This window comes from Phyllostomus discolor, chromosome 4 (assembly GCF_004126475.2).
Source record: "Phyllostomus discolor isolate MPI-MPIP mPhyDis1 chromosome 4, mPhyDis1.pri.v3, whole genome shotgun sequence".
In the NCBI taxonomy this organism is placed as follows: Eukaryota; Metazoa; Chordata; class Mammalia; order Chiroptera; family Phyllostomidae; genus Phyllostomus; species Phyllostomus discolor.
The window spans coordinates 75,458,021-75,479,988 of NC_040906.2; the positions used below are offsets into that span (position 1 = coordinate 75,458,021).

Consider the following 21,968-nt stretch of genomic DNA (forward strand, 5'->3'; position numbering starts at 1 on the left):
TTGCAAGGTACAAGAGCAATGTACAGAAATCACTCATATTTCTATACACTAGCAATGAGCAATATAAAAGTGAAATTAAGAAAACAATTTCATTTGTTGCAAACAATAGCAACAGAAAATCAAATAGAACAGATTTAACAAAAGCAGCAGAAAAACTGTATTCCAAAACCGAGAAAAGTTGTTGGAAGAAATGAAAGAAATAAATAGGAATACATTGCATTTTTGCGTATCAGAGGAGTTAATAATATTAAGATGGCAGTACTCTTCCAAATGAAATACAGATTCAAGGCAGTCTCTATCAAAATCTCAGCTACCTTTTTTTCCTTCAGAAAATGATAAACTGCTATAAAATTTGTATGTAAATTCAAGTTACCCAGAGTCCTCAAAACAGTCTTGAAGAAGAAGGAAAGTGAAGGACTCATCCTGATTTAAAACTTACTCCAAAGCTACAGTAATGTAATCAAGGACGTTTGATGCTGGTAGAATGATAGACTTATAGATCAGTGGAATAGGATTGAGAATCCAGAAATAAACCTTTACATTTTTGTGTAATTGGTTTTTAACAAGCATGCCAAAGGTAATTCAGTAGAGAAAGAATAATTTTTTAAACAAATGGTGCTGGGACAAGTTATGTATCCATTAGCAAAATAATAAAGTTGGTTCCTTTTCTTATGCCATCTATTAAAATTAATGCTGAATGGACTGTAGACCTAAATGCAAGAATTAAAACTATAAAACTCACAGAAGAAAACATGAATGTAAATTTTAATGTTCTGGGGTTAAGCAAAGCCTTCTTAGAAGACAACAAAAGCACAAGTGACAAAAGATGAAATAGATAAATTGGTTTCCAAATTTAAAATTTTGACACTTCAAAAGGCACCATCAAGAAAGTGAAGAAGCAACCCACTAAATAGGAGATATATTTGCAAATTATATCTCTGGTAAGGGACTTGTGTCTATAATATATAAGGAACTCATAATTCAATAATCAAAAATAACAAATATGTGTAAAGTATCTATGAAATGTGTCTATATGTCCCATGTGGTTTATATTTTTTTATCTTTCTTTAGGATTAGTGTTTATTTTTAACCTCATCATTGGGTTATTAGTTATATGTATATTTTTACTTTTAAATTTATTGGTTTCTATAGGATTTATAATACCATTTTAACTCACAACAGTCTGTATTCCAATAATATTATACCACTTTGTGTAAAAGCTTTATTACATGTGGCATTTCTTTCCTTCTGTTCTACAATTCAGTTATTTTACTTCTGTATGTTATATAAAACATCACGGTGTTTTATATTAATTTTTTTTCTTTAAACAGTCAAATTTTTTAAGAAGAATTAGACATGAGATAAAAGTTTGTTCTATTTACTTGCATATGCATATTCTTGTGGTTCATTCCTTTCAGGGACGTCCAGCCTTTTGGCGTCTCTGCACCACTCTGGAAGAAAAACAGGTGTCTTGGGCCTCACATCAAATACATCATAACACATCATCACACACAAAAAAATCTCATAATGTTTAAATAAATTTACGATTTTATGTTGGGGCTAATTCTCAGCGATCCTGGGCTGCGTGTGTCCCTTGGGTCACAGGTTTGACACCCCTGCATGTAGATCTGTGCTTCAAACAGTAAAATTTTTCTGCAGTCTGGTGAACATTTTTTTTTCCAACATTTCTTATGGCACAGCTTCTTTTTCTCTCCTTTAATGAGAAATCAGTGGGGCTTCTTTTTTTTCCCCCTGTAAATTGAATATTATAATTTGTTTTTCTTAAACCTTTGTGTTTTCTACATATTCTGTTTACTACCAGTTTTTAGCACTTTTTTTTTTTTAATGTATATATTGATGTAGTTTTCCGGTATGCATACTGTTTGAGGTTTATTGAGTTTCTTGGATATGTAGGTTTTATCATTCTCAAATTTGAAAACATTTAGGCTCTTAATCTTTCAAAACTTCTCTGCTTTTCTCTTTTTGGGGTGCCAGTTACACATGATGGGGTGCCAGTGATCAATGACAGGGTTACTCCAAAGGTTGCTGATAACCACATCACTTTTTTTTTAGCCTTCTCTTTTCTGTGCTTCTCTTTGGGCAGTTTTTACTGTTTTGCCTTTATGTTAAATGATCCTGTCTTCTACGTTGTCACAGGCCATATAGCGCATTTTTTAAAAAGATATTTTGATTTACTTTCTGGATGTTCTAATAGTTTTGAAAGTAGCTTTTATGTTTTTTGCATTTTCATGTCATGTTTAAAAATAGATTCTTAAGTACATTAAGTACTGTTTTAATGTACTTGCTTTTTTAAAATTATTAGTATGCTAGTTCCATCATTTCTGCCATTTCTGGTTCTGTAATCCATTGTTTTATCTTGGCTGTGAGTCACTTTTTTCTTCATTACATGTGTGGTAATTTTTGGTTAGCTAATGGGCATTGTGAATATATTACTATGTCCTGGTTTTATAGTCTTTTTTACACAGAGCATTAGTTTTGGCTGGCAGTTTTAAGTACTTTGTGGATTAGCTTGATGTTCTTCAGGCTGGTTTTTAAACTTTGTTAAGATTATTCTTGATTAGCCTTTAGTGTAGAGCTAATTTCATCTATTACTAAGATGTGACCCCTTTTCACACTCTGTTGGATATCATGTATAATCAATGAGGTCTCTCCTGTTCTGTTCTAATCTTGAACATCTTCTAGGCCTACCTGTTTTTGGGGGGTAGGCCTATCCCAAACCTACCTGTTTTAGGTTCTTGCTCTCATATTTGTCTGTCAGCCAGGGTCATGGATATGGGGAGCTTTTTCTCTGTCTGGCTCCTTTCTCTTATGCACTATATCCTTACAAATTCCACCTTTGGCTCCCTAAAACTCCAATAACTTGTTCACTCAATTCATCTAAACCACCATGTACTTTCTATCTTTTTGCACTGTGGTCAGTGGAGTGCCTCCAGGTAGAAAATGGGTAACCACAGGGTTCACCTTATTGTTTTCCCTTCAGGTTTCACAGTTCTGTACTGCCATACTGTTCAATGTCTGAAAACAGTTTTATATGTTTTGTACAGTTTGCTGGTTGATTACAATGTGAAGGGGGCAGGTCTGGTACCAGTTTCCATTATTGCTAGAATTAGAAATGCCCTGTAACTCTTCTTTTTAGTGTTGAAATTTAAGAAAGAGTTTTTGTGTACATCTAAGAAAAGAATTTTATTTTATATAGCCTGCTGTTAAAATATAGTTGAACATTGTTCAACTCCCTTCTTGATGACTTTTCTTCTTTTAATTGTTGTGTAGACATCTATATAGCCTTAGACTATTGAAAATGCTCCCCTTCCAGTTTTCCTAATTTCTATTTTTCCTCTATTATTTTGTCCAGATTGAACTGAAACTTTTGTCCAGTTTCAGTTTTCAGTGATTCTCTTCTTCCTTGAACCTATATTTTTTTGATTGTTCTTGTTACAAAAGAAACTTTTAATATTTAACCCTGGCACTTCAGAGACTGTCTAGTTAGGCTTTACTCTGTTTCTTTTTTCCCTACCCTTATTTTCCTTATTTTTTCATACCCAACAAAAGTTTCCAGCATCTTGGTCTGCATTCCTCTGCTCACCTATTTTTCTGTAATACTTTTTCCTTTGCTGAAAGCCCTTCTTCCTGTCAAAATCCTAATCATTCTTCACAGTCTCCCTTTTCTTTATGGTGGTGCTTTTCTTAGTAGGATGTTGTTTTTCGAGTATTTATCAAATCCTCCCTGCAAAAATGTGTGTTAAATTATTTAATCATCTTTGATTCTCACATAGGGTCTGACACATAGTTGATGTTCTATAAATATTTATTAAATATTTACATAAATGCTCTTTAAAATAGCCATTAGGGTATCTTGAAGTTGATCTCCAGTGTGGCTTGTTCAGTGAGTAAGCATATGTGTAAGAGTGTACTACTAACTCCAGACGTCATGCTGCCCTAAAGATAGATCTTTCTGTAGGGCTGTGGTTCTAGAGTAGGGAACAGATGAAAATAAAGGCTCCATTCATTAGATATAGGTAGTGTTTACCCAGTATAAATGGCGGGGGGGTTGATCTCTGCAGTCTGAAATGGTACACTACTTGTTCTCTGATATAATCAAGATATTTTTTAAGTTTTAGGAGAGCTCTCTAATTTAACTTGTACTGGTCAACATTTTTTTTTTTAATTGAGAGCAAGCACTGTTTATGGTGGCTTGGGTGAACACAAATAAGTAAGCCTTCAGTGACTTTTATACAAATGGGAGAGAGAGAGATTTTTTTCTATGCCATGAGTAGGTGTGGAGATGGGTGATATGGTAGAACAGAGGAGAAGCAGGTGGTGGTTTGGTTGCCCTTTTATGTTCTCAAGATTCTCAGAGGCCTATATCTACTTGTATAAATTAGGGAGGACCAAACGTGCTTTGTTTAGCACAACTTTCACTGACTGAGCAGACTGTTTTCATGGTTTTTGGTGCCCATTCAACACCAACAGGAATCCTCAGTTTGGGTTGTGGTGAACAATGAAACTTTATTGTGTGCAAACAGTTCAATTGTGATATATAGCATGGAAGTGGAACAGAACTGTTACGGAATAGCTCAATAGTGTTACAAATCAGTTACGGAACCGCACAGCTGTGAGGCTACCTTTGGGCAAGGCAGCTCTGAGGTGAGGCCCTTCCTGGGCTAGACAACTCTGCTTCACTCTGGTCTGTTCCATCTGCCCTGCTTCGCTGTGGTCTAGTTTACTCCGCCTGCTCTGCTCTGGTCCAGTGAGACATCTTCAGTGTTTCAGCTCTGTGTTTTAATCTTGCATCCCACAAGTTAGGGATGCCTGAATCTTTTATCAAGCCTAATGAGAAGAGTTTCAAACTGTATGATATGGGTTCTGCAGTTGGGGTCATCAGAGACTCATGCCAGGGAAAGTTCAAGCATTCTGTGGCAGTAGGGCTGGGTCTGACAAGTAATTGCATGCCTGTCTTTCAATAGGTCAAAGGTGTATGTATCCCAGAATATGAATATCAATCTGGTATTATTTGAAAAGGGTTCCTGCTCAAGAAAGGCTTTTTTTTTTTTTTTTTTTTTTTTTTTTGGCCAGGGCAAGAGTGTCCTAGCAGTAAGGACTTATGGGGTATAGGGCCAGAGGTCAGAAGCTTTTGGGGGACAGGTTTGAGGAGGTCCCTTTTAGCTGAGGGAGAGCACTGCCCCTGGCAGGAGTTTCATAATTGGAGAATTGTACCCTTGGAACAATGCACATAAGCTGCCCAAGAGAGGAAAAATTAGCTTTAAACACCTGCCATAGCCATATAGCCCTAGGCCATTTGGATATAGTAGCAATCAAAAAGGACTGTCCCATATGCCTGATCTCTTCTCACCTTCTTGACCTTGATCCTGGTGGGCTCAGAAAACTCAGGAAGATGGCAGAAGAGAAACTTCTTGGTAAGAAGAAAACAATCCTGTTCCTCCCTCACTGACAGTAGCCAGCTCTGGGTAGGCCCCTGCTGAATGGAAAACATAAGATTTAATGTTAAATGTACTTTGGAGTTTTGATTATTATTTAGATCTATTCTTTTAAAATTGAAAAATTTCAAACCTTACAGACATGTTGAAATAGAAATATAATGAACACCTCATACCTTTTTGTAGTAACATTTGGCTACGTATATTTATTATGTGTATACTTTTTTGGTCCGTGGAATGGGACTGAATCATTTGAAAATGACACTTTACTCCTAAATACTTCAGCTTGTTTATCTTAAAAATTAAGATATCCTCCTATATAATTACAATATCATTACAACACCCAGGACTTCACCATTGATAAAATAATGTTAAATAATTTATAGTCCATATTAAAATTTCCCTCGTTGTCTATGTGAAATTATTTAAATGATTGAACTGAGACTTACCATTTAAAGTGACCATATGATTTTCTGTTCCTTATGAGGGACCAGAAAAGTCATGAGGGTTATTTGAGTTTTTTCTCAAGGGCAGAGGTTGGTTTACTTATGAACAGATTTAACAGACCACTAAGAGACAAAAATAAAGTTTTTTGCATGACACTTATCATTTCTTCATGGTCAACACATTGCGTACTCCTGCATTGTTCAAGAATAGATTTTTCCATAGATGAAACAAAATTGACAGAATGATAATAATTGTTGAAGCTAGGTGATATGGTTCATTAAACTCTCCTCTCTAGACTGTTGTGTGTATTTGAAAATTTTCATAATAAGGTAAAGGACTTTTAGAGTCTTGCTTATTAGTATTAATATCAGGAGAAGTCAATGTATGAAATGAAAGCACAGTAATAATAGTTCTGATTTTTTAGTATTTAGTCAATGTCAGGCATTAGGCTAACTCTTTTCCATTTTCAGACCTTTCCAAGGTAAATTTTATTTATTTAATTAAAAAACAATCATTCTTTGGAATTCATTCTTTGGAAGTCTGAAGGCTCATCTTCATCTTTTTCTTATTTGTCATTTGTCTCTGAAGTGAAGAAGGGAATGAGTCTGCGACTAGTGCTGATAATGGAGTGAACAACCTAGGTGAAAGTGGAGGTCTGGGTGAAAGTTCATGTTGGGTCCAAAATTACTGGTAAAAGTTATAAGGCACAGGGTGAAGTCTAAGGGATTTTACTGTGGTATACTGCTGGCTCTAATTTGGATTTGTCAGGTAATACAGAGTTCTGAACAAGATGTTAGTGGATAATTTCACCCAAATAAAAGTGAAAATGAAACATCCTTGTACCTAGTGTTTAGCTTTGTTAGAATTTATTTGGAATTTCAAATATTTTATATATTAGCTAGAGTGATAAATTAGGTTTGGGTAGAATCTTTTTTGTACATCTTATATTTAATAGAATTTTTTCCTCACAATCTTGATACTTTTTTAAAAATATATTTTATTGATTATGCTATTAGAGTTGTCCCATTCCCCCACTTTATTCCTCTCCGCCCTGCACACCCCTTCCCACCTGCATTCCCCGCCTTCAGTTCATGTCCATGGGTCACACACATAAGTTCTTTGGCTTCTACACTTCCTATACTATTCTTAACCTACTCCTGTCTATTTTCTACTTACCATTTATGCTACTTATTCTCTGTACCTTTTCCCCCTCTCTCCCTGTCCCACTCCCCGCAATGATAATGCTCCATGTGATCTCGATTTCTGTGATCTTTTCCTGTTCTAGTTGTTTGCTTTGTTTGTTTGTTTGTTTTTAGGTTCAGTTGTTAATAGCTGTGAGTTGTCATATTAGTGTTCATATTTTTGGTCTTCTTTTTCTTAGATAAGTCCCTTTAACATCTCATATAATAAGGGCTTGGTGATGAAGAACTCCTTTAACTTGACCTTATCTGGGAAACACTTTATTTGCCCTTCCATTCTAAATGAAAGCTTTGCTGGATAGAGTAGGTCTACCTCCCTTGGATTGTAGGTTGTTGCCTTTCATTTCTTTGAATACTTCTTTCCAGCCCCTTCTTGCCTGTAAGGTTTCTTTTGAGAAATCAGCTGATAATGTAATGGGAACTCTTATGTAGGTAACTCTCGCCTTTTCTCTTGATGCTTTTAAGATTCTCTCCTTATCTTTAATTTTGGGTAATGTAATTATGATGTGCCTTGGTGTGTTCCTCTTGGGTCCAACTTCTTTGGGACCCTCTGAGCTTTCTGGACTTCCTGAAAGTCTATTTTCCTTGCCAGATTAGGGAAGTTCTCCTTTATTATTTGTTCAAATAACTTTTCCACTTGTTGCTCTTCCTCTTCTCCTTCTGGTACCCCTATGATTTGGATGTTGGAATGTTTAAAGATGTCCTAGAGGTTCCTAAGCCTCTCATTTTTTTTAATTCTTGTTTCTTCATTCTGTTCTGAATGAATATTTCTTTCTTCCTTCTGCTCCAAACCATTGATTTGAGTCCTGGTTTCCTTCCCTTCACTGTTGTTTCCCTGGAGATTTTTCTTTGTTTCACATAATGTGACCTTCATTGCTGCCTGGGTTTTCTTTTCTTATTTTTTTTTTTTAAGATTTTATTTATTTATTTTTAGAGAGAGAAGGGAGGGAGAAAGAGAGAGAAACATCAATGTGCGGTTACTGGGGGCCATGGCCTGCAATCCAGGAATGTGCCCTGACTGGGAATCGAACCTGCGATGCTTTAGTTTGCAGCCTGTACTCAATCCACTGAGCTACGCTAGCTAGGGACGCTGCCTGGTTTTTTATGCTGTTGAAGTACCCAGTGAGTTCCTGGAGCATCCTGATAATCAGTGTTTTGAACTGTGCATCTGATAGGTTGGCTATCTCTTTGTTGCTTAGTTGTATTTTTTCTGGAGCTTTGAACAGTTCTTTCATTTGTGCCTTTTTTTTTTTTTGGCTTGGCTGCCAGTTACATAGCAAGGGGCGGAGCCTTAAGTGTTCACCAGGGCAAGGCAACCCATGTGGCTGTGTTGTGATGCTGTATGTGGGGGAGGGGTCAGAAAGGGAACAATGGTGCACGTTCAGCTCTCTGCTGGTTTTCAGTCACTTCCCTGCTAACCATAATCAAATTGGGCCCTTCTGGTTCTGATTCCTGGGTGGGTGGGTTTGTGTGTGTTTTAGGACCCTGTAAGTCTCTCCAACGAACTCTCCTGTGAGGCTGGAGTTTCTTCTGCTGCTGCTTCAACCTCCACAAGTGTTTTCAGTCAAGGTTTGAGATTTCATTTCCCCCACACTGGAACCCTGGATTGCAAGGTCTGTCTCTCTCCCCACTTGTTCCTCCTGGTTTATCAGCACGTGAATGTGGGACCACCCACTTGGCCAGGCACCACCTTGCCCTGGTCCTCCAGCCTCCACCTTGCCATGCTTCCTCTGGGCCCAGGCTGCCCATCACCACCCCTCCTACCAGTCTGGATGAATGTGTCTTCTTTAACGTTGGACTTCCATACGGTTTGATTTTCTGTCAGTTTTGGTGGATTTTTGTTTTTAAGTTTGTTGTCCTTGTTTTGGTTGCATGAGGTATCACTGTGTGTCTACCTTTGCCTCCATTTTGGCCAGAAGTTTGAAAAATACAACCTTGATACTTAAAGGTAGGATCTTGTAACTTTGTCCTTAAAAGGCACTTTTGATGGAAATCAATAAAATACCACTCTAAATATCATTGTACACTTTAGATACATTAATTTCTGAAGATTAAACACAATTTATATCTTCCTTTTTGTTTAGGATATTTTGTATAGGTTTTAAAAATGAATAATTATTAGAAAGAATTACACTGATAAATGAGAGGATTGTAGTTGACCTTTCTATGAGAGACCAATTTACTCATTAATCTTCAGTGTTTCTTAGCAACACAAAGTATTCCTATCCTGGGAATGTTCATATCTTTCTTCAAACACATTTGGAAATATTTTATATGATTTGATGGTTGTCCATCTGTCCTTAAGTTCTCTCATTGCTTCTTCATTACCTAAATGTCCTCATTAAACTTCACATTTATACAATATATTCTTTCAGCTTAATAACCCACAGTTGACTTGAGGATCATTTAGCTTGTCAAAATCTTAAGAGTTTTGGGAAATCAATTTCATTTGTGTATTGTGAAGCTAAAAGTTATTGCAAATGCATTATATTTTCATAAGAAAAGAAGTATAAAAACATTGCCTTGGGAGCTAGCTAACTATTTTCCTATTGTCCTTAGCCTCTAGGGAGGTAGTTTAATCACTTGTGATAAAGAAATAGTTTGGTTATATTTCATCAGGTTGACTTATATTCATTTAGGGTGTAATTTATGAAAATGCTAGGTTCATAGGGTATGTTGTATTCATTAATCCATTCAACAAGTATTTATTGAGTACTCACAGTATGCCAGGCTCTGTGGCAGGCCCTAGGGATATGGTGGTACAAAACATGGCATCTCTACTCTCTAGAAAAGAATTGTGGTTGTTGGAGAGAATGTAATGAAAAAAAACCTGATCTGGTCAGGTAGCAAGGGCTTCCCCTGAGGAAGTGTGCCTTAGCTGCTATCTGAAGAACATTCCAGTAGGAGCAGCATGTACAGTGGGGACCCCAAGGACACACTGAGGACCTGTGAGAAGGCGAGAGAAGCTGGGGTGCAGAGTGAATGCCTGTAAGATGAGTCTTGCTTTATAAAGAATATGAAATCAATATTCATCTTTCCATTGATTTCTGCCTGTCTGTTTTAAGATAATAAATTCTGCTTTCAGATACATACAGATTTGAAGATCCCTTAGTATTCATTTATCCCCTTTAGTGCTTTAATACCCTAAATAGTAATCCATTCTGATTGGTTGTTTCTTGTTTGACTATTATTTCTAGCCCAGTGGCAGGGTCCTCTTTTTCTTCCTCGGAACCAGCTTCATTTTCAGAGACATTTAATAATTAGAGAGTTCTTTCTTAGATAAGCCAAAATTTTGGTTTCTGCTTGCTGATCCTAATTCTTTGAGGCAAAATGACCAAATCCAGTTCATTTTTTAGACTCTTCCATATATGTAAAACTTACTGGTATATAGCTACAAGTCTTTCTTTTCCAGGCTTCACCCGCACCCCACCAATATTTGAAAATTTTCAAATATATACCAAAGAAGACAGTTTAGTAGAATGAAATACCCTTTCTCCTCTACTCTGAATGTACTCACTGCCCAACTTCAATAATTATCAACCCATGCTTTTGCTTGATTGATGACTTAATAAATACTTCCTTTGCACAAGGTTTTGTACTAGTTGCTGGAGCTATAGAAAAGGACTGATCTTAAGGAGCTCACACTCCAGTGGAGAAGAAAATTTCAAAATTAATTAAAATAGTACAGCATGGTGCAAGAGAATTATGGGGTTATAAAGAAAAGGTACTGGAGCCCTGGCTGTTGTAGCTCAATGGATTGAGCACAGGCTGTGAACCAAAGGGTCGCCAGTTCAATCTCCAGTCAAGGCACATGCCTGGGTTGCAGGCCAGGTCCCCAGTGTGGGGCGCATGAGAGGCAACCACACACTGATGTCTCTCTCCCTCTCTTTCTCCCTCCCTTCCCTGTCTCTAAGAATCAATAAATACATTCTTAAAAAAAATGAAAAGGTACTGGAAAGGTACTTTACCCTGCTGATAAGTGGTAGCACTGGAGTAAATTAGTATATAAATTCAGGCTCTGGAAACACTACTGGGGAGGCTTGGAGAAAGGACTAAGGTAAGTCAAAATTCATCACACTTTAGGAAACTTGTCTAAAATATGACTTTCTGCCCATGGGCATGCAGAATCTAACATCTGTATGTGCTAAGGTATTTCTGTGTAAGAGGGCCCTTAGTTTTCATCAGACCCTCAAACAGGTCTATGATTCAAAATAGGGCCCTTGAATAGTCACTTATCAAGGAATTGGATTTTGTAATAGTTAAGTATTTCTTCATGGTTAGCTCAAACACTTAGGAGGTTTTAAAAGTGGAAACTCAGAGACAGTTCAGTCAAGACAACTGCAGGTCATCTTTATTGTTGCACATAAGTAGAAAAGTAAATACAGGGTTTACAGTTTGTATGGAAAATAATCCAATAATTAATAAATAGCAATACAAGAATAAACTCTGTTTTGCATACTTACAACTGTAAGCCAACTTTTATCCCATCCTGTGTTTGTCCTCTTCTTATAGGTTGGAAATCTAATGTGAATGTATGCTTTAATTATGTATCTTAAAATGTGAAATACTTGGTTTAATTACTATACCCAGAGATCAGGAGATTTTATACCTGGAGATATCATACCCAAAGTAAAAATGATACCCCTTTCTTCAGGCTGTATTATGGTTCTCACTTATTTCAGTTTGAAAAGCATGCTGTGTGAACACAAGGAAAATGTAAGGGTGTTGAGTTATGTTCAAGTGTGTTCTTACAAATACAACCTTTCCAAGGGTGCAAGGATGCAAGCATTATTTTTGCTCAAATACTCTAGTTAACTATTTGGTTTCCATACTTATCCAGATTTTCCCTGACTGAATTTAGAAACCCATGGAACGTGTTCTAGTACAATTACACGAGAGCATAAACATACATGTGCACACATCATAATGCAGTAGTTCAATTTTCTCTTAGAACTTTTCCAACCAAGGAAGCAGATGTTGTTTACAACATCTGATGAGGTCTGTCCAGAAAAAGTCCAGCCATCATTAATATAATGAGAATGGTTTGCGCAACATTGATGTAACTGGACAGCTAATGAGTGACCTGGAATATGTATGCGTCAACAATGATGATTTCACTGTACTAGTCAGTGGAGGTGGTAAACCCCCTTGAGTGAGCATGTGTACTGTGTGGCCTTCACATTCAAAATGATTGAGTGAGTAGAGCAACGAATCTGCGTCAAATTTTGTGTTAAGGGTGAACATTCCTCCACAGAAACTATTGGAATGATTTAGAAGGCTGCAGCTATGGGCAAATGGTGATTGGCAGCTTCATCACAACAGCTCATGCGTGGTGTCTTGTGCAGAGTTTTTGGCAAAATATCAAATCACTCAGATGACTCAGACCCCCTACAGCCCAGATTTCGTGTCCTGTGACTTCTGGGTTTTCCCAAAATTAAAAATCACCTTTGAAAGGGAAAAGTTTCAGATAGTCAATGAAATTTAGGAAAATAAAATGGAGCAGCTGATGGTGATTGGTAGAACTGTGTGAAGTCCCAAGGTACCTATTTTAAAAGGGACTTAGGTGGTGGTGTCCTATGTACAATGTTTCTTGTTTCTTGAATTTTCTTCAGTAAGTGTCTCTTCCATATTACATGGCTGGATACTTTCTAGACAGACCTACTATATTGGTCAAATTGGAAGCAGGTGCTTCCCACTCTCTCATCTTTGCAGCTGTTTTTTCACTTTGTACTTGCTTATATCTTTTTACCATGTCTCCATAGTTTCTCTGTTTTTTTAAATATTCTAGAATAGGCATATGACAAAATGCTGTAATCCATTCTTTTTTATTCATTTAGAATGTCACTTTGTGCTTGAATACTCTAGTTGACTATTTGATCACTCCTTTTATGTACTATTTGCTTGTTTATTTCTTTATAATTCAAGAATTATATGTATTCTGTAGTCTGGCAAAATGATCAACTCTGATGAATTTTTTGTAAAATACCTTGGAAGTTTCTTGATGTGTAACTTTGTATGACATTTGGATTATGCATATGATCATTTATTGATATTTCTGAAATACAGTTATTTGATAATTTGTATGAATTATCTTTAAAAATAAAATGTCAAGGTTTATCCTTTTGAATTGATAGGATTTAACTGTTAATAAAATCATAATATTTTCCACGAAGCTAACTTATAAAAGTATTATTTCTTTTTGTGTTTCAATTACACGTTCTATATAAGTCATATCTTTTTTTGGAAGTGTCCCGGTTTATTGAGCTTTTTTATTCAATTTCCATAGTGAGCATGTAGATAAGAGAGGTGGATACATACATTACTTAGGAAAAATTTTATAAATAGTATTGGAAATCAGTCTCTGAATTCTAAGTGTCCTATTATTATTATTGTTTTTAATGCTCTGTTTGTATTACAGGGTGCTAAGTGTAGCAGATAAAAAACATATAGTCCTGGTCCTCAAAAAGTTTACATTCTAATAAAGAAGAAAGGCTGATGTATAAAACTTGAATGGAATGAAATAAGAGAGGCACAAGTAAAACACAGAGGAAAGAAATTATGTCAGGCATTTTTCATACGATAGGATATTAGAGCCGGATGGACCTTAAGTGATTGGTAGAAAATTGGCAGGGGAGATTTGGAAAAAGGACATTTCAGGCTCAGGATATAACACGTAAAAGGTGGAATCTCGCACAGTGTATCCTTGAAGAGTCTTAAGGAGTCCTGCATAGGAGCAGAGGGAGCAGTGGCTATTGGACTAGAAAAACTGGGTTTGACTGTCTTGTAAGACTTTTTAGATCTTACTTGTTAGGCAGTGTATAACCTTTGAAGGTTGTAGAACATCTTTTATGTGTCAGACTTGAATATGTCTTATGATTTATGTATAAAAGTTTTTGTTTAGTACATATTGGAACCCTCATTTTTATTTTAATTTTTTAGGTAATTGCAATGATATTTATTAGAGAGTGTCTACTGAAATTTCATCTTCTTTTTTAAAAAGATTTTATTTTTATTTATTTTTAGAGAGGGAAGGGAGGGAGAAAGAGAGAGAGAGAGAAACATCAATGCGTGGTTGCTGGGGGTCATGGCCTGCAACCCAGGCATGTACCCTGACTGGGAGTTGAACCTGTGATACTTTGGTTCGCAGCCCGCACTCAGTCCACTGAGCTATGCCAACCAGGGCTTCATCTTCTTTTTTAATTATAAAAAATAGCTTTATATTCAATACTTTCATTTAGTCATACACACCTGTTTTTGCATTATGAAATTATATTTATTATTATTGTTTTTGTTTTTTCTTTTTTTATTTTTGTTCAAGCACAGTTGTTTCCATTTCGCCCCACCACTCCCCTCACCTTAATCCTCCCCCCTATGGCTTTGTTGGAATCCTCATTTTTAAAAATGAGAAGTTCTCATCTAAGGCTCAGAGGACTTTAGTGACTTACTCGAGGTCTCATGACAAGTAATTGTCAGAGCTAAGATTCAAAGCAAATGGTCTTTTGGGACTGCATGCTTCCTCTCAATTTTAAGCAGAAGAATGAGACAGTCAAGCTATACTTCAGGAATGTTATCAAAGCAGTTGGTTTCTTGGATTAGAGAAACAATTTTCAACCTTTTTCATCTCATGGCATACATAAACTACTGAAATTCTGTGTCACAACAAAAATGTATATTTTTTGCCAATATGACAAAAAATTGTATAATTTTGATTCATTTACACCTGATGGCTGTTGTCATTTTTTCATTTGACAGTCTAGGGGAAAATATGTCTGTGCCTCTGGCTAAATAGCCAGATATTGCATGTTGTATAATTCTTGCAGCATATCCATTGTAAATCATTGGATGAGGGAGTAATAGTGCAGAGGTATGGTGACCAAGTTAACTGGGAGGCTATCTTAGTGATTTAGATAAATGGTAGTATGAAACTTGAATTTGGGGTGGTAATAGGATTGAAAAAGAGAGTTTGTATGTGAGATTAAAGTGGCAGAAGTGATAAGTCTGGGTAATTAAGAATGCATGCCTTTAGGAGGTACATGGAGGAATGAATTGCCTGAAAAAAATGAAAAATAAAAGTAGAGAGTCAGAAGAGTGTATTATTTATTATGAAAGTCAAAATAAAGTTTCAAAGGTGGGATAATGAACACTATTAAATACTATGTAGAGTTGAAAATATATGAGTATCAAGTAAAGTTCATTTGGTTTTGGGTGACCACTGTAGACTCTTGAGGGTGACTTTAGCAGAATGGTATGATTAGAAACCAAATAATAAAGTATTGAAGAGTGGATTTGAAGACAAGGATATGGAGACAGTGATGCAAACTCCTGAAAAATATTAGTTGAGAAGGTTGAAATGGTAACTCAAGGATTAGGGCAAAGAATTTTAATGGTTGAGGCAAATGGAAAAATTCATGAATAGCAACAAAGGCATTAGTGGTAAGAAAGGGGTTGAGGATTTTGCAGAGAGAATAATTGGTCATTCACAGTCTTAAAGGAGGTGGGGGGTTTAACACAGGTGTGCATGCTGTACTTTGAGAGAAAAAGGAACCCTTCTTGTAAACTGGGAAGTAAAGAAAATATGTGGGATGAGTATCTACTTACAATTTATAGGAGGACCTTAGTGGCTCATGTTAAATGACTAGGAAAGTTTATTGAAGGAAAAGAGGGGTCATCTGCTAAGAGTTAGTAGGCAGAGGTGGTATTGAGAACTTTCATAAAGAGGAAAATATTTGGATCAACTGCTGTGGTCAAAGAATAACACAGAGGAAGAATTCCCAGCGCAAGAATTTCTGGCCAAGAATCTAAGCATACATTTTTATTGGCACCAACTCTCACGTGCCTAGTTTCTTCATCATTGTTTCAATAGTCTGGGAGTCAAAAGGAAGATGTTAACGGTGAATTTGCTCAATATTAGGGATTAGCGTTTAGGCCAGGAAAGGTTAAGTGAATGAAAATTTCTTATCAATGAGAACAAATTGACACTTTAAATACTTACTTCTTACTGTGGCATATAAAAACCTTTCACATTTGTATAGGGGACCATTCTGCATAGCGTGGGCCCAGCTCTTACTTGGAGATGCCCAGGACCCATGCCCACAGATAGGTTCTCCAGTGGGGAATCAGGCCTGCAATGTGCCTAGGCCACTTTGAGTCTTGCTCTTGCTAAAAAAAAACTCCCTCATCCTGAATTAAGGACATTTCCTGAATTAAGGACACTTACAAGTAACTTCTAAAATCCATATGAAACCTTCCAAGGATGAGTATAACTGGTTCAATCACTTTTGCCTTTTCATTTGCAAATACCCCTTTTCTGTGACGTGATTAGCAGCATTGGCTCCTTTGTTTTCTGTAAAAGGTAACCACCTAAAGCGAGCCTGTGCGTAGTTAATGAGAACCATCATGTAATGTACTGAGAACCCCAATAAAGGCCGGTCATGGCAAGGGCCAAGGCTTTTGCTCCCCTTGAGAGAAAAGCCATGCTGTCCCTTTTTCTCCACTGGACTCAGTAGTCCGTGTGAATGTTTCATTTCATCCATAATGACTCAGACACTGTGGGCTGGTGTCTGCATCACATTTGATACTATTGTATATTCTTTTTTTTTCTCAATAATTTTTGTATTACCTTAAGAATATGTGTATCTTTATTTTTTATTGATTATGCTATTACAGTTGTCCCATTTCCCCCCTTCACTCCCCTCCACCCTGTACACCCTCTCCCAGCCACATCCCCCCCTTTAGTTCATGTCCATGTGTCATACTTATAAGTTCTTTAGCTTCTACATTTCTCATACTATTCTTACCCTCCCCCTATCTATTTTCAACCTACAATCTATGCTACTTATTCTCTGTACCTTTTCCCCCTCTCTCCTCCTCCCACTCCCCTGTTGCTAACCCTCCATGTGATCTCCATTTCTGTGGTTCTGTTCCTGTTCTAGTTGTTTGCTTAGTTTCTTTTGGTTTTGCTTTAGGTGGGGTTGTTAATAATTGTGAGTTTGCTGTCCTTTTACTATACATGTTTTTTTAATCTTCTTTTTCTTAAATAAGTTTCTTTAACATTTCATAAAATAAGGGCTTGGTGATGATGAACTCCTTTAACTTGACCTTATCTGAGAAGCACTTTATCTGCTCTTCCATTCTCAATGACAGCTTTGCTGGATAGTGTAATCTGGAATGTAGGTCCTTGTCTTTCATGACTTGGAATGCTTCTTTCCAGCCCCTTCTTGCCTGCAAGGTCTCTTTTGAGAAATCAGCTGACAGTCTAATGGGAACTCCTTTGTAGGTTACTGTCTCCTTATCTCTTGCTGCTTCTAGGATTCTCTCCTTCATTTTTACCTTGGCTAATGTAATTATGATGTGCCTTGGTGTGTTTTTTCTTGGGTCCAACTTCTTTGGGAGTCTCTGAGCTTCCTAGACTTCCTGCAAGTCTATTTCCTTTGCCAGAATGGGGAAATTCTCCTTTATTATTTGTTCAAATATGTTTTCAATCTGTTGCTCCCCTCTTCCTCTTCTGGTACCTCTATAATTCAGATATTGGAACGTTTAAAGATGTCCTGGAGGTTCCTAAGCTTCTCCTCATTTTTTTGAATTCTTATTTTCTCCATTCTTTCCTATTTGGTTGTTTCTTTCTTCCTTCTGCTACACTCTATTGTTTTGAGTCCCAGTTTCCTTCCCATCACTATTGGTTCCCTGTGCATTTTCCTTCATTTCTTTTACGGTAACCTGCATTTGTTCATCTAATTTGCACCCAAAATCAACCAATTCTGTGAGCATCCTGATTACCAGTGTTTTGAACTGTGCATCTGATAGATTGGCAATTTCTTGGTTGCTTAAAGGGATGAGTTCTGGGGCATTGATTTGTTCTTCTGTTTGAGCCATCTCTCTCTCTTTTTTGGTCTGGTCGATCCTGTTATGGTGAGGGGTGGAGCCTTAGGTGTTCACCAGGGCTGGGCACCCCAGTTGCTAGATTGTGACATTGTATGTGGGGATGGGGTCGGGAGGGAACAATGGTGGTAGCTCCATTCTCTGTGGGAACTCAGTCCCTTCTCTGGGATCCTGGGTTGCGAGCTCTGCCCTGCTCCACAATCGCCGCCTCACTGGGTCTGCCAGCTGCCGCTTGCGTCTTCCGGGTCCACCCGCTGCGATCTTTACTCAGGTAACAATTAAATATGGAGGCCTCCTGGTGTAGTGGAGCTAGTCCTTCATTCAGCAAACACCTACTAGACAGGCATGTTGCCAGAATTAGCCCATCAAAAAAGTGGACAGACAACTCATCGAGTGGAAGAAAATATTTGCAAATCACCTGTCTGATAAGGGACTTGTATCCATAGTATATTAAAAACTCAACTGTGAATTTACCACCCAATTTTTTAAAAATAGGCTACTTATCTGACTATATATTCTTCTGAAGAAATAAATGAATGGTCGATAACATCATGAAAAGATGCTCATTATTAGGGATAACAACATTAAGTCCTCTAGTCTGTGATTATGGGATGCCTTTCCATTTATTTCTTTAATATCTTTTAACAATATTTTGTAGTTTTGAGTGCAAGCTTTATACGATTTTAGTTAAATTCATTTCTAAGTATTTGATTCTTTTTGATGCTTTTTTTTAAATGGAATTGTTTTCTTATTTTTATTTTTGGATTCTTCATTGTTAGTGTATAGAAATACAATTGACTTTTGCATATTGATCTTGCATCTTCCAAGATATGAGAACTCATTTATTAGTTTGATAGATTTTAGTTGATGCCTTAGGGATTTTGTTATATAAGATTTTGCTATTTGCAAAGAGAAGTAATTTTAATTTTTCCTTTTCATTCTAGATGCTTTTTATATCTTTTTCTTGCCTGTCTTAACTACAACCTCTAATTCAATATTGAATGAATGTGGTAAGAATGGACATCCTTTTCTTATTCCTGTTATTAGAGGGAGTGCTTTTAGTTTTTTACCATAATGTATGTTGGGTAGCTGCAATTTTTTTTCTGGATTCTCTTTATCGGGTTGAGAAAAGTATTCTTACTTTCTTGAATGTTTAGTGTTTTGGTCATTAAAGCATGTTGGATTTTGCCAAATTCTTTTTGTTTGTTTTGGTCAACTGAGATTATCATGTGTTTGTCTTTTATTCTGTTAATATGGTGCATCACATTGAGCCAATAATTAATTTCATTGTTGAACCAACCTTGTATTCTAAGGATAAATCCCATTTAATCTTGTCTCTTTTCATATATTTTGTGACTTGGTTTGCTAGTATTTTGTTGAGATTTTTTACTTTCTACATACTCATATAAGATATTGGCCTATAGATTTCTTGAGCTATTTTTGTCTTTTTGTTGGTGTCCAGAAATGTTTGTTTCATAGAATGAGTTGGGAAGTTTTTTGTTTTATTTTTTGTGAAGAGTTTGTGAAGAATTAGTGTTAATTCTTTTATTTTTTTAAAGATTTTATTTCTTATTTTTAGAGAAAAAGAGGGAGAGAAACATCAATGTGTGGTTGCCTCTTGTGTGCCCCCAGTTGGGGACCTGGCCTGCAACCCAGGCATGTGTCCTGAATGGGAATTGAATTGGTGGCACTTTGGTTCACAGGCTGGCACTCAATTCACTGAGCCACACCAGCCATGGCTGGTGTTAATTTTTTAAATCGTGTAATTCACCTGTGAAGGTGAAACCTGGGCTTTTATTGTTGGGAAGTTTTATGATTAGTATTTTTAATGTCTTTACTTATTATAGGTTCATTCAAGTTCTATTTCTTTTTGGGTTTTAGTAGTTTGTATCTTTTTTTGATTTGTTCATTTTATCTAGATTATCTAATTTGTCGGCATATATTTGTTTGCAGTATCCTGTTATATTCTCTTTATTTTTATTTTTGTAGATCAATAGTGATGTCCCCTGCTCTTTCATTTTTTCTTCACCAATCTAATTAAAGGTTTGTTAATTTCATTGATATTTCAACAAACTTTTGGTTTTGTTAATTTCCTCTGTTTTTCAATTATCTATTTATTAGTTTCTGCTCTGTTATTCCACTTTTTCTGCTTGCTTTAGATTTAGTTTGCTCTCTTTCCTCTAGTTTATTAAGGTGGAATTTTAGATAATGTGTTTAAGATCTATTTTGTTTCAGGCATTTACAGCTATAAATTTTTCTGTGAGCATTTCCTTAGCTGTATATCATAAGTTTCCATGTGTGGTGTTTTCATTTTCACTCAAAGTATTATAATTTCCCTTTTGATTTCTTTTTTCACCTCTTGGTTATTTAGAAGTGTGTTGTTTAATTTCTACATCTTTGCTAATTTCCCAAATTTCCTTTTGTTGTTAATTTCTAAATTAATTTAATTGTGATTAGACATATACTCTGCATGGTTTCAGACCTTTTAAATTACTGAGGTTTGTTTTATGGCCCAGCATATGGTTTGTCCTGGAGGAAGTTCCATGTGTATACTTGAAAAGAATGCCTGTTCTGCTGTTGTTGGGTGTAGTGTTCTGTTAATACTCGTTAGGTTCAGATGGTTTGTGGTATTGTTCTAGTCTTATTTTGTGGATAGACTGATCTTTTTATTCTTATAAAATGTTCTTTGTCTCTGGTTACAGTTTTTCTCTTAATCTCTATTTTGTTTGATATTAGTATACTCAATCTAGATCTCTTGGTTATTTTTTGCAGTGGAATGAATATGGCCCCCCATCAATGTCATTACTTTTTCCATAGGCTGTCTGGAGAGAAAAATTACTGCACCAAAGCATGTGAATATTTTTAAGCTTCTTGATTTATGTGTTAAAATTGCTTTTCAGAAAGTTTTGCTATTTTATGTCCCCACTAAGATGAGAACAACTCAGATTATTCATTTTTTATACAAAGTTGGCTAATTTGATAGTTATAAAGTGTCATTTATAAAGTTTTTATTCTATACTTTGTTAAATTGAAGTTTTTCCTAATATTTGGTATTCATTTTTACCCTTCATTTGATTTGCCTAGGTTTTCTATATGTTAGAGATATAACCTTTTCACATTATTTTCTTCAGGTTTGGAGAAATTTTACCACTTGTTATGTTTATTTTCATTAGTCTAAACAGCTTAAATTTTATATTTACCATTTGATTGCAAAAGACATACTAGAGTCAAATTAACAAGGTACAGTTATAATTATTTCCAATGGATGATAGTTCTCATTTCTCATGTTCTTAGATTAAATAGTATCTTAGTTATTTTTAGAGTATGTTATTCATTTAAAGTGGATTTATACCCACTTAGTCTTTTTTAATTATGATTGTCAACTTGAAATAACCCTATATCTTGGTTATTGTGAAAGGATCTTTTAGTAAGTAGAACGGTTCTTTCCACTGACAAATTTCTAATTTTGAATGGAATATTTTACTAGATTATGGGTGATACTGAAGTTATTAACACCTTTTTTCCCTTACAATTTTATCAGGTGTTTTAAATTTATAGAAAATTTCAAAAAGTATAGAGAGTAACACAGTGTAAGCCCCTCCGAGCTCTGTCAAATCTGAACTTTTGCTATGTTTACTTCAATTTTTAATTTTTTATTTCTTCCAAAAAAATAGAACTTTGTAGACAGAGGTGAGACTCACTGTGGTGCTGATCTGTAATTTTGTTCTTCTTTCCCCAGTCTCAGGGGTAGCAAGTATTCTGATTCGGGAGTTTACATCGCCATGTTTGTTTTTATACTTCTATTTAATACATCTGTATTCATAACAGAAACCTCATGTAAATGTCAACAACTGTCCTTCTGCATGCTCTTTTTGCCCAATATTAAGCTTTTTGAATTATCTAAGTTGGTAGATGTTATAGCTCTGATTCTCAGAATGTGACCCTAACAGCAACTTCATAATCACTTTGAACCTTGTTAGAAATACAG

The 21,968-nt window shown here is 36.0% G+C and overlaps 1 protein-coding gene across 12 annotated transcripts in view; it reads left to right on the top strand.

Moving 5' to 3' along the window:
- The window catches only part of GTDC1 (glycosyltransferase like domain containing 1), a 388,750-nt gene that overhangs the window by 34,405 nt on the left and 332,377 nt on the right, over positions 1 to 21,968 (top strand). The window contains exon 1 of one of the 12 annotated variants that reach the window (XM_036023534.1): positions 18,249 to 18,990. The exons of the other annotated variants lie outside the window; for them this stretch is intronic. The gene's annotated coding sequence lies outside the window, so the exon portion shown is untranslated. Of the gene's footprint in view, positions 1 to 18,248; positions 18,991 to 21,968 lie in introns of those variants that run through there. 12 annotated transcript variants of the gene reach the window in all.